Source organism: Anopheles arabiensis, chromosome 3, assembly GCF_016920715.1.
Source record: "Anopheles arabiensis isolate DONGOLA chromosome 3, AaraD3, whole genome shotgun sequence".
Lineage (NCBI taxonomy): Eukaryota > Metazoa > Arthropoda > Insecta > Diptera > Culicidae > Anopheles > Anopheles arabiensis.
The window spans coordinates 94,998,583-95,011,144 of NC_053518.1; the positions used below are offsets into that span (position 1 = coordinate 94,998,583).

Below are 12,562 nucleotides of genomic sequence, written 5' to 3' on the forward strand. Positions count from 1 at the left end.
ATAATTTATGCTAATGTGCTGTGTTTCCATTACCGGAGGCGTTTACAACGCAAAACAGTGGATTAATATCAATTAACTCTCCGGAGACGATGGGATAAAACGGTACACGGTGCATTTGGGTGAAGCACTTACCCCTCTTGCTGGTGGATGGATTGTGGATTGTGCCCTCAACGTGTGGCACTGGTGTTTGTGGGAAAGTGAGCAGATTATCTCATTGCTGTAAAATGTAAAATCCTCGTTGAACAGACAACACGAACCAACCAAAAGAAAAAGAAGCATGATGATGACGAGGGGTAATGTACAGAGCATTAACGATTCTGTTTGTATTTTGTTATATTTATTTTATATTTTTATTTGCTGGTGTGTGTAGCTTTGCAAACCATTTGTGAGGCTTCTACAAATGTTTGCTCGTTTTACATTGTTTTTGTTTTTGTTTTTGCTGCGGTGCACTTGTTCGCACATTGTTATTCTGTAATGAAAACAAGCAATTGTCTGTAATCGTACGGTTGAAGAACCTCGTGCCTAAAATGTCTATCTTCCCTTTAGCTCATTGGAGAGTATCATGTCAAATGTTGCATCGTGCTATTTACCTCTAAAAAATGGCTCATTTTTAGTAGGTCCTTTCAGTGTCTTTCCCCGCGTCCAACTTTCAGTCGTATCGAAGGTTAGTTAATTTGTAAATTGTTAGTGAATGTGATTTCAATTAGTTATTACATATAAACGAACTATTGCCTAACACGTTCTGCTAGTAAAATTGTATTTCATTAGCTCAACAAGTATCGCTAGCGCCGCCTGTCTTACCTTTCTAAGCTCTCACTTTAGCTTTCGTTTTCTTTGTATGTGTCTGTATGTTTGTTAGTTTACTCATCATCTAAATGTCTATATCAGCTTCACACTAATAGGTTTAGAACTATGAATTTGCTTAATATCTTTCAACCAGTGTCGTTGGTAAAAATGCATTTTTAAAATACTTTACACAGTTTTCTATCAAGATAGTATTTAGGGTTCTACTGCTTTGTGGAGTACGTATTCGTATTGGTAGCTGGGACGTTCTCAGCTACAAGTTTATTAAAACTATGAAATGGCTTAGAAAACAAACAATGTAAATTATAGAACAGTCTTGATAAAAAAGAATACTAGCTCGTTTCTTTACCAAAGCATTGCATAAAGAAATTCCACTAGTGCTAGTGCTGGCGATGATGATAATTTTATTTGCAATCAATCCTAGTATTACTGCTAGCACATTGTTCATCATCTTTCTTTACATCACAATACCTTGTCATTTTTACAGCGATTTTAACACTATACTTGAGACTAAGTGCTAAAGGTTTGCTATAAACTAGTGCAGGACTCCGTAAAAAATGTTCAACCTCTTCTCTTGCACTCGAAATGCCACACACAATCAATCTCCAACATACACATTTAATTGTTTTTGAATCACACCCGGGTTGCTGCTGACAAACATCCACTGCGTAAATCAATTTAATAACCCAATATTGCACCACCTTAAATAAACGCCCCGCACTCACAAATGCTACACTCGCGTCCCACGCAAGGGTATCGATTTGAATCAAATTTGGTGTAAACTAACAACTGATTGCGGCTGACAGCAATTGAATAGGGTCGTTTGCAGAAATGACTGGGAATAGGATAATTTGGTGGGATCCCACGCTGCTGGAATTGTATCCTCGTTTAGATAATGATAATTGCATCGGAAGTGTCGTCATTCGAACGCGTCTGGCTTCGGTGGAAAATGTTGCTTTGCACGCGTAATAGGGGCCATACGGTGCGTTACCATTGCTATTGTGCCAGAGAGTCGTTGAAATCCTTGCCTTCAGTGCAATAATTCCGTGACGCTGCAAAACACACCAACCTACCACCGATTTGGCCACTCGCGAATTGACTACTTCGGCGTATTTGCTGCGTAAGATAATAATGTACAAATGTTTGGCAGGCGTGTGGGTGCGCTGCGTCTGTGGCATCCACCGCGTATAGCGTGTATCCATGGCAATAAAAGGCAAATAATACGCCTACCTCGGGATTGATGTTGTTTTCATATAAAATTCATGCGAATTGTTTAGCAACACTTCACGCTTTGCTGTTAGCACAAACAGCACCGTTTCGGGCGAACAATTTCGTTCGCTGGTGGTGAGGACAAACGGGCGTTCCGGGTTACTAGAACAGCAGAAATCAGTCACAAATGTCACCACCCACCACCCGTTGAAAGTAGGCATATTATTTATTTTTATTGCCCGTCCCACCGGTGTAAATGCGGGGGATTTCATTTGCATGCCGCAGGGGTTTCGAAATTTTCCCACGGCCACGCATCTTCAATCGTGCGCATCGTTTAACGTGCTGCGTATGTAAATATGAGTAAAATCAATCTCGCTCACCTCACCCTTTCCCCGTCCGTACGTACGGTCCATGCAAGAAGGAGCTGCTTATGAATAAAACACCTTTCGTATATCATTTTCCATTCCTCCGTAACAGACACCGAGCATAACGACGACAACGACGCCGACGCCGATGACAACAAACGTCCTCGACATTGTCCTGCACAAAATGTGTCCCTTTTTGCAAACATTGCAGAGGGCGCGTGTGTATGTGCACACGTACGGAAGAGTCATAAACCAAGGCCGATGCCGAGGTCGTGCGTTTTATGTACCGTTTCAGTTCACCCTCGGCACACACTACCGCGTGTTAGTAGCCGGAGTTATGAAGAAAGTTAACTTTTTTTGTTGTTCCTGCTGTAGTGATTTTCATTTTAGCCGTAGACTTGCCGAGATCACCATGTAGAGGACATGCCTTAACGTTGTACGTTGCGATCCAACAACACAATGCTGGAACCTTTTTGGTGCCCGAGCTTTCAGGAATGATCCTTCACGCGAGGGGTGTCAAACGCATGTGCGTCGCAAACTTTGATTGTCGGTATGAGAATGATGGCTGACTTTCATACAACACAAATTCATTGAAAAGTGAAAAAAGCTTTTTAACGATATCCACATACAATAATAGGAAGTGGCGAAAAATCACGTGCGTGGTCAATGTAAGAATGTTTTTCATTCCAACTTTTTCCTGAACATGCGAGTATGCGTTTGACATGCCTGTGCTGAGCTCGAAACATGCAGCTATCGAGTATCGATTTCTGTCACTTTGATCAACGCCTACCAACAAGGACTGACGGCTTTATTTCTTTCTTTTATCCCCTTCCATTTTCTACCACCTCCTGACCTAACGTGATTGTCCGTGACTGCGGCGGTACAAAAGTTAATATGCCACTGAATCGAACCGAGCAGGTAGAGCACGCTTCCGAGTTCAGCGTATAGCCATCAAATCTGGCCCAGGCAGCGTTTCGTGCTGCGTTAGCATAAAAAATAGAGCCGATAAAAAACGGCACCTCTTCAAACACCTAGAAACGGCAAAAATAGACATCAAAGTGTATGCTACTGCAATTTTCTTTTGGCCTTTCCATGCAGCTCCAGTATCTGCGCTGCTCAACAACACGTTGATTAAATTTACCAACATTTGGCTTCGGTGGCACTTTCCCTCACTAACGAAACCAAAGCAACGACACAAAATGGTCTACCTTTTCGCAAAAATACCAAGAATAGTACTATGCTGAGCACATTGCTGGCCAGACCAGATCTAAATAACACAGTTTTCGGTAAATGTCTCAAGCAACGGGCGCTGGAATTTACTATCGTCTGTAAAACAAATCACTCCTTCCTGGCCTCCGTCGGGCAGTTTAGATTGGAGTTTCTTTTTGCTGGTGAGTAGCGGTCACATGAATCGGTATTTTTCTTTTCCGTTTGCTCTATTTTACTATACCGTTATGCAACCTATCTATGATGCTCATCAGCTTTTCAAAGTGTGTTAGCTCGTTTCTTCGTTAGCTTCGGCGCCCGATTCAAATAAAATAACTACACAACGAGTGATAGTCTAGCACGGGACGAGATGATTCACCCGACAATATAAAAAAAACCAGTGGGGCAGTTTCCTGTTACAGCGTTTACACGTCTTCTCTGTGCTGCTCAACTTTTCCTTGTCGATCCGTGTCCTCAGATGGTGATAATAAATTCAGCCACTTTTTCTCCGCTAGTTGTACAGGGTTTCATGTTAAAAGCTCACTCGCGCAACAAACTTCACCCTGCTGCATTGCTGCTGATAATGGACTTTATTCTTTTGCGTCTGCAACGTAGCACGAACGACAGCGACCTACGGAACTCTACCAGTGCAAAGGAGAAAGAAACTGTGGAGTTATGTCCCTAGTATCGCAACATTCCGGAAGCAGTAAAGTTGCTGCTTGCACTTGAGGCAATTATAAATAAAAAGTGGTAGGAATATCATCATCTGGCAAAAAAAAACTAAAGTGCTCCTGTTGCTCTTTCCGCCTGCAGTTTGTGTGCTTGTAGTCAACTGCACGGAAGCTTAAACACACGAAATGGCGTGAAATGTAAAGGCTAAATATGCAGTGGATGCTTGATTCGCGAGTTTTGTTCCTCTGGTGCTTTCTCTCTCTCTCTCTCATCCATACACACACACATATATACAATCACACACAGGATCGACTAATGGCATTTGCTTTCCTCTCGACCGTTTCGCAATCGTTTTCTTCTAGTTTCCTTATTTTCCCGCCAGCGGAGAAAAAAAACAACATTAGTACGAGACAAACTACAACAACAACAGCGAAAGATACACATTAACAGCACGACGGACAGCAGCAACTAGCAGCACACTAGAATCAACACAGTTGAGTACGCTTTCCTCGAGGCACTGTGAATCAGAATTGGAAGTGTATTGCCCGTTTGTTTTCTTTTTGGTTTCATCTTTTCTGTTTCCGTTGTACATTTTTTATGCGTTCTAGAGAAAATTTTCCTTCCTTATACCCACGCTCGCAGGTTTCCTTGGTGAATTTAGTGTTTTCCCTTGATTGTGAGTTTAAACCACCACTGTGGCTTTGTTTAAAGATATTTCGCAGGTTTGACGTGTCAAGTGGGGCGTTCGGTTTTTGTTTTTGGAGAAAACAGCAAAATAATTATCAGTGAGTGAAGTCAGTTGAATCGGAAAAGATAAAAAAGAAATCTTGAAAGCTCGTCAAAACGATCACAAAAAAAAAAATAATGTAAAAAATAAGAGAAAGCAACACAGCCGATAGCACCGTTACCTCCATCTGGAAGCTAAAACGGAAACTAAAGACAAAGTGAAACGATTCACCGCGGATGAGTACCGTTTTGTTCGCTGGTAACCTTTTTCGTGGCTACCGTATCCCGAGGGAACCGATATTATCATGGTTAGTGATTGTGTTTCCTTGCCATTTACAATTCCCGGGAGTGAGATATTTTTCTTCTTTTTGTTTGTAACAAAAACTGATGGAAAACTGGCTTAACATTTTGTCCGTCGTCCGACTTTGCCCGCCAGCGAGGACGTTCTATTTGACTGTGTTGCCTTACTGTACTGTAAGCTGATTTACGAGTGTGAACGCAAGATTTAATTTTTCGGCCGATTAATTGATTCGAAGCGATGGGGCTTGGCTAGGTCAAGGAGGCGTCATTTTTCACGCTGTCACCATGACAGTGGCGTGGTCAGTGTGGGGAAAAAGTTACATCAAAAGCTTTCGGCTAGCCCGCGGGGCGTGGGTTTATAAGGATATTTATAGGTCTCTTCGGGCGTTTGCTACTCTTTTGGGCCATTTTTCTAGGTACGGTATTTTACCAGCTCAAGTTGAACGGCGCTCTCACTGTATATTGACCGTTGACCATTTGAGGGTGGATGTAATATGAGAGGTCCTTTTGTTGCCATATCAATAGGATGACGGTAGAAAAGGTCACAAAAATATTCAATATCCATCACTCTCTAACGTAAGCAATCAGCTTTGTCTTGCTAAAAATATTTTCTAGATTGAAATAGTATTTGAAACTATTCATCTGGGCTATTAAAAACATGAATGAAATTGAGAAAAATCCTCAATATCAAAAGGTTTACGGCTGTTCAAATCATCCATCGTATTCTAACGTGTCGTGTTTTGTCAACATTTCCACTCAACTCGTTTGCTAAAACCACTTCACGTATGTGCCGGTAATTAACTTTGATTGCCGCCCACTAGAGTCGGAGCAGAGATGAATTAAGAGGCATTCCTTATTTTTGCTATACCGATTTCCCCATTCGTAAGCCGAAGAAACTTACCAAACATCTTCACAATCGTGATGCTGAATGGGTAGAGAAACAATGTTGGGACAACCGACAGGGACATTTGTATCCAATCAAAAAACTTCTCTTTTGATCTGTAGCGTTGAATTCTTTCACAACTCTTTGTTCAAATTAAATCATTATTCTCTTTGACAAAGCTCAGAGCCGAATGATAGTATGAAAACCCGGACCATAAACCTTTTTTCCAGACGCGTAAACTGGTCGATTTATTTCCAAAATGTGCCGGTCGGGTAGAATGGTCGGTTAGAAGTGATCTGAAATGTTATTTTTCCGCCCATTGAAACCCGGTCAGGCCACTCAGACACGAGTGTACAAACAATCACGCCAAAATAATACGAACGCCAAGCGTATCGAACTGCCTTTCCTGTGGTAAACTCGTCGATAGCCGTACCCTCCTATCGAGCCGAGTGGGTGATGAAAATTTTCTCCGAACGGAATGTAAGCCACGAAACCAACAACAAAACACTGGAAAGAAAATCTCCCGCGTGTAACATAAGAGGCAAGCAAAGGAAAAACAGGGCACATTCGTACACTTCCTAGAATTTCGGGGCTCAATCACGTACAGCTCGAGGAAAGTGAGTCAAATGTGGATGTCTGTCGGAGCTGTGCTGCCTGCGAACAGTATCGATGCTGTCGTAGTGCTGTTTCCTCTCCTCTCTCTTCGTTCCATTCCGTGGCGAGGGTTTCAGTGGTCAGTGTGGGGTCGGGTCCGTTTCACACGGAGTCTGGACCAATCGTGTGGAATTTTCGCTTTCCCGCACAATCGTGGCTAGAGTTCAATCAAAAGTAAATTGAAAATCGTTTCAAATTAATAAAATGAAAAACGAATTCACACGACGGTCGAATGCAAGAGTTCGTCTAAAAAAGATAAAAAAAACTTACTGATCGAGTGTTTGTTTGAATTCCAGCATAGCAAGTGGCTGATCGGTTAGTTTGTAATCTAACAGATTACAAAACCCAAACGCAAGCTCCGTTTTCCGACTACTTCTCCAAAGACTAAGACAACTTCGGTTGCGAGCTTGAGCTAGGGTCATTTGGTCACGAGGTTCATGATGGATCACGGTCCCTGATTTCCCAGGAGGATTCAGAATACCGATAGAACGGACCAAGCTACTGCTGACAGTGGATAATAATATAGGAATGGACCGAAAATCCTTCAAACGTTTGAATCAGGTCGAACTAAAAATGGCAAGAAAAGGAAGAATGCAGCAAGAAACGATGACAAGTGGTCTGTTAAATTTAATTTACATTCAGATTCGTTGAAGCTTTGCTCGGTCGTTCAAATGACAAAGCGCTTATCAAACGTTTGTCATTGGATATGCCATGCTCAAATGATGTTTTTTTTTACACTAATGGAGTTTTATGAGTCTACCCCAATGAGGTGAAAAGGTGAAATTGTTTATGAAGAATTTTTTTTTACGTTTAGAACCATCCAAAACGTCTTGGAGATTTCTCTGTCGAGAGGACAATTAAATCAAGACTGTTGAGTTCAATAAAGCGTCCACAAAGATAAGGGAAAACGAACTTGAGAACGAAATCGGATAAATCTGCAACTAAGAATTGTCAATTTCTATGTTTGATTGAAATTAATGTACTTTATAAGGAATCTGACCCCTGATCATCGCCTCAGACACAGCATCGTTTGGGTGTAAAAGGCATTAACGCAGATTAAAGGACAAACGGGCTCAAAAGCTCGTGGTCATGCAATATAAGAACGAAAATCGAAAAAATTAACTAACAAATATGTTGACTCAAAATAGAAGACACAGCTCCTAAGCTAAGCTTCTTCTAAGAAGTTACCCAAAGGGAAATACGAAACCATGGACTGGACGAAAGCACGGGAGCATGACACGCCATGGCGTCTATTGCACATGTGAAGGAATGTTTGCGTTCTTAAGGCTGACGTAGATAACTGACGGGTCCGACGGTCAGGGACCTTCCGCTGGACCGAACAACACTCCATATTCATACACATTTCCTCACACATACCTCACTCCTAGACGTCGGGATCATACTCCCAATACTCCCAATTGAAAATGTGCTGATACAAACATCGAACAACGGAAGCACCGAAAAAGCGTATAAGAAAATCGCTATCTGTCGCGACCACTTCTTCTTACTTTCTAGCATCCATATACAATGATTTTGTTTTTATACAACACGCCAGTACTGCCAGCATCTCGTCTGGCATCTTCAGCACGAAAACATTACATCTTCTCGGGTGAATTGTGGCCACCGTTACTGCCCTACGTTACGTACCCTGTACACTGTAGGTGTCGGGCTGTCTGGCGCTGTGGCTTTAGATTTAATAATTTCACTATTATTATATCGTGTTGCAGAATGGTACCGGTCTAGAAACTGATTATCCGGCTTCCTTGTGGCTTGGTTTATCAAGTTTGTTTGTTTGTTTGCTTTTTACACTACTACTGCACCGACCCCCGTACCATCGCACTCAGAACGAATGATGTCGATGTTTACTGCACTAGTTTTAAACCCTCGTGCTCTACTCTCAAACAGCTCCCGGCCAAAGAGGTGTCTCGCTAAAACGATCAAATAAAGTTTTCTATCACCTTTGACTTTTTGCATCTTCATGTCGGTAAAGTCGATCATTTTGACGACTCGTTGCTCGGTTGTTTACTTCGTTTGTTGGTTTGTTCGTTTCGTTCGGTCGTTTGCGGGCTAGGTGGAAGAGAAATTAAAAAAAAAAACAACGCAAGAACGTGCGATGCAGTCACGTGCACTATGGCAAGCGATGGCGTCCGTTGCACCTTGGCAATCTCGTTAAGCATAGCTTCTGCAAAACTTTGCGTCTCCTGGCCATATCCTGGTAACGAGACACTTTCATCGCGACGCCTCCCGGAACCAAGGGAAGTGGAAACAGTTTTCCACACAGCTTCATCGCCCCTCGTCTCATGGTTCGTTCTTAGTCGAACGGTTACAGGCCACGTCACAACATGCCCTTTGGCACAACCAGTGCGCACATGTCGTCTCGTTTATGTCACATCATTTAATCCACCCTATGCGTGTGTTAGAGCGTATGTGTGAGTTTGTGTCTTTTTTCTTTTATTTTCGATGAAACCGCTAAAATTCCATTTCGTTTCACACCTCGCGGGTGCAGTGGGGAAGGACACGGTCGGAACGCACGTCGTGGTACCCAGTTGCGCTGAATGCTGGGGCCGATGGTCTCATGACTGTCTGTGATGTTCCATAAATTTGTCAACTCATTCAGACTTATCGTATCATCCTGGGGTACATCACTGTTGCTCTGCTGGCCTTGGGAAGTGAGATGACAGAATTTAATTTTCTGTAGGATTGATTTTGCCAGCGGGTCTGAAATGAAACCAAAAACACAAGTGATGAGCATCAAGCAACGTTACAATCAGTATTGGGAGACAATTCGATTCAGTGGATTAATGGGGCATGGGAATCAAAATATGTACGAATAGTCTTTGCGCTACTAGAAGGTTGTAAGTGTGAGGAGGAGAATATTTCTACTTTGTAGATGATTTCTATAATATTTGAAGATGACGGTAAAGTTCAACGGAAACGATATTTCCTTGACAATCAGCTAACATTTCTTCACCATCCAAAACCGCTCAGCTAAATTTCCAATAAGAACTTATGTAGGAATAACTTTTCAGCAGTAAACTTTACCACCCTTGTAAAAGGCCATCGTTAGGTTGAGTTTCGTGTTTCCCGAACGGGTATGTTATGATTACTTGTGACATGCGATGCCAACCCACCTGCAGCACCGTGCTAACGTGTGAAATAGGTAGCCAATCAGCCGCTACGACAAGCATACCCTTGCAAGCCTCCGTGGCTCTTCGAGAAAAGTCAAAAGATGCTCAAAAGTGCACCTTCGCAAGTTGTTCACAACAAAGTAACCACGTTATTGAGGCAATATCCATCACCGAGGCAACCCACGGACGAACTTTTATCCACTTTTCCACCCTGCTTATGGGTTTTGCGGTGGTTTGGCAAAATTGATTACGACTCCCATCGTCCAGCAATGCGTGCGAGGACTTATTAGTGTAGAAAGTTTGCTAAAATTATCAGACACTTGTCAGAACGGTGAAGGAAAGCTTTCGAAGATTTTGAGTAAACAGTAACAGAGCGTTGGATGAGTGTTTGGAGTAAGTTTTCATGTGAAAGTTTTCCGTGTTTCTAAAAAAGCTCGCTATTTGTAGAGAAAAGTTGTGCGTTAAACACACAGCTCAAGTTCTTTTACGGCTTCTGGTAGATAAACAGTTTAAAACATCGTCACGGTAGCGGTTTGATGTTGATAATTGATTTTAGAAAAAGTTGCTCATTCTAAACATGTTTCAATATTTTTCATTGAAACCTGTTGCGATAACTGAATAGAACAAACTGAAACTAATTCGCATTGATTTTTGTTCCTGCGGTATTTTTGTCGTATCCGATCCGACATCAATGAAATTGTATTATAATCTACTCGTATTTCGAATGGAAATTATTCAGCCCACCATATTCTTCATAGTGCCGGCACCCATTTCTCACCATTGATTCTGATACTAAAATAACTGTACAACCGTTTCAAGCTGTCTACAAATGAGCTTCCCGACAGGTCACGTAGTTGTGCGATGCAAATTACATTGTTCACATTTGCATGATACTTCCACGGTACGCGCCCTGACCAAACTGAAATACCATCTCCTTGATTGTGTCATTTTGGAGACGTCACGGATAACCACAGTGAGGGTTCCATAGTTGCGTATCGTTCACCGTAAAACGACTGCAAGCTTTAATGCAATGTAAGCTGATGCGCACTGAAGGCCCCAAAAAAGGAGCGAACCGAGCCTGGTCGGGGAAGATCATCATTTGCATCAACCGTCGAACCGAAAGGACGACGTCAACGTCGCGCATGCATTAATAATTAATGCTTCAAGCTCGTTGAATATGTGATGAGCAACGTCCTCCGATCGGTCTCGCAGGCTATCCAGCGCAAATCTACCGAAGCATTTTCATTGTCGATTACCCTTTTTGTGTACTTTTCTTTTGCCAAACTGAGTAGCGAACATATTTTACTAGAATGAGACGATCTTGGGGAGGCGAGTTAGTTAGTTTGCATTCGAAGTTTGTGGGTTCACTTCTGCAGCTTCACTTTAATCGTGGCATGGTGTGTGTTCATCTTTAAGATACACAAACAATAGCAAACTCTATTTAAATGTAATTACATTTGTGTGATATGCCATGAACCATGATGCTTGTTGAAGGGAAATGCAAAGGGATGGTGGTTGACAACGTGTCGAGAGAGAACATTGTTGTCAAACGTTATTATCGCTTTTACCTCGACCATCTGCTAGATACCATGAATTTCCATTTGCCAAGCGGATGTAACGGGGAATACATCTTTTGGTACAAAAAGAGAAGAGTAAAACAACTCTTCTCCTCCCCTGGTGTAGCAGTCAGTCTAAAAGCGTTTGCTGCAAAACAGTATTTTATATTCATGAACTGCCGAAATGGCAAACCATCCATCGAGCATTTCCGTTCGTTTGATGCTCACGTTTCTGCGATGCTTTCCAGCTGGACGACCAGCTTCTCGGACATCCAAACCCGAGCAGCACCGAGCGGGAGCCAAAAATTGTACGTGATATTCGCTGTCCATTTTGAGTCGGACGGCCAAATTGAATGGATTGGAATGAGAAAGCGAAGGAACTCCACTATATTGCACGCTTACTGTGCTGAACGCTATGACAGCTGGCAGATCGATCGAAACCGACCCGCTTCCGGTGGGACGTTTCTACAATCTGCTAAAAAAAAGCATAATAGATGGACGGATTGATTATTTCATTCGCATTTCCGCCACAAAATTAATGTTGAAGAGACTTCATTACGAATATTAATGAGATTAGCAGAAGTAGGTCAGGTGACAGGTGAATGAGAAGTTTGAATAACAGTGAAGAGTGTCTTTTCGTTGTCAAATTTTAAGACTGACGTCGCTGTAGCCTTGGAGCCATGATTATTTGCCCTTTTAAATTATATTATTGTTTCAAGCCATGAGCTTTTTCTATAATTTTTGATACAAAAGAACGCAACAGTAGCAGGTCGTTCAAAATGAAAAGCTCAAAAAGTGTGGCTGCTGCATTGCCCGGTTGGATGCATAATGAGTATTTGACGTAGCTGCTAATAGTAAACCAATTTCGGAAACAAACTAATATCCTAGGATCCGTCAACTTCAACAGGTCCGGATAAAGTGTTCGGGTGATGTTTTGCGAGCTACATGTAAAACTTCACCAGCCATATGCCGTGCTTTGAAGGAAGCATCAACAGAACCATGGGTCCATGTAAATGAGTGTTACTCTAATACAATTTACCACAGTGTAAATTCCATTTT

At 42.1% G+C, this 12,562-nt stretch overlaps 1 protein-coding gene across 1 annotated transcript in view; it reads right to left on the bottom strand.

The window, feature by feature from the left end:
- Nucleotides 1-318: 318 nt before the first annotated feature.
- LOC120902088 (prolactin-releasing peptide receptor) overlaps nt 319-12,562 on the bottom strand; it is a 54,015-nt gene continuing 41,771 nt past the window's right edge. The window contains exon 3 of the mRNA XM_040310577.1: nt 319-9,537. The gene's annotated coding sequence lies outside the window, so the exon portion shown is untranslated. The remainder of the gene's footprint in view (nt 9,538-12,562) is intronic.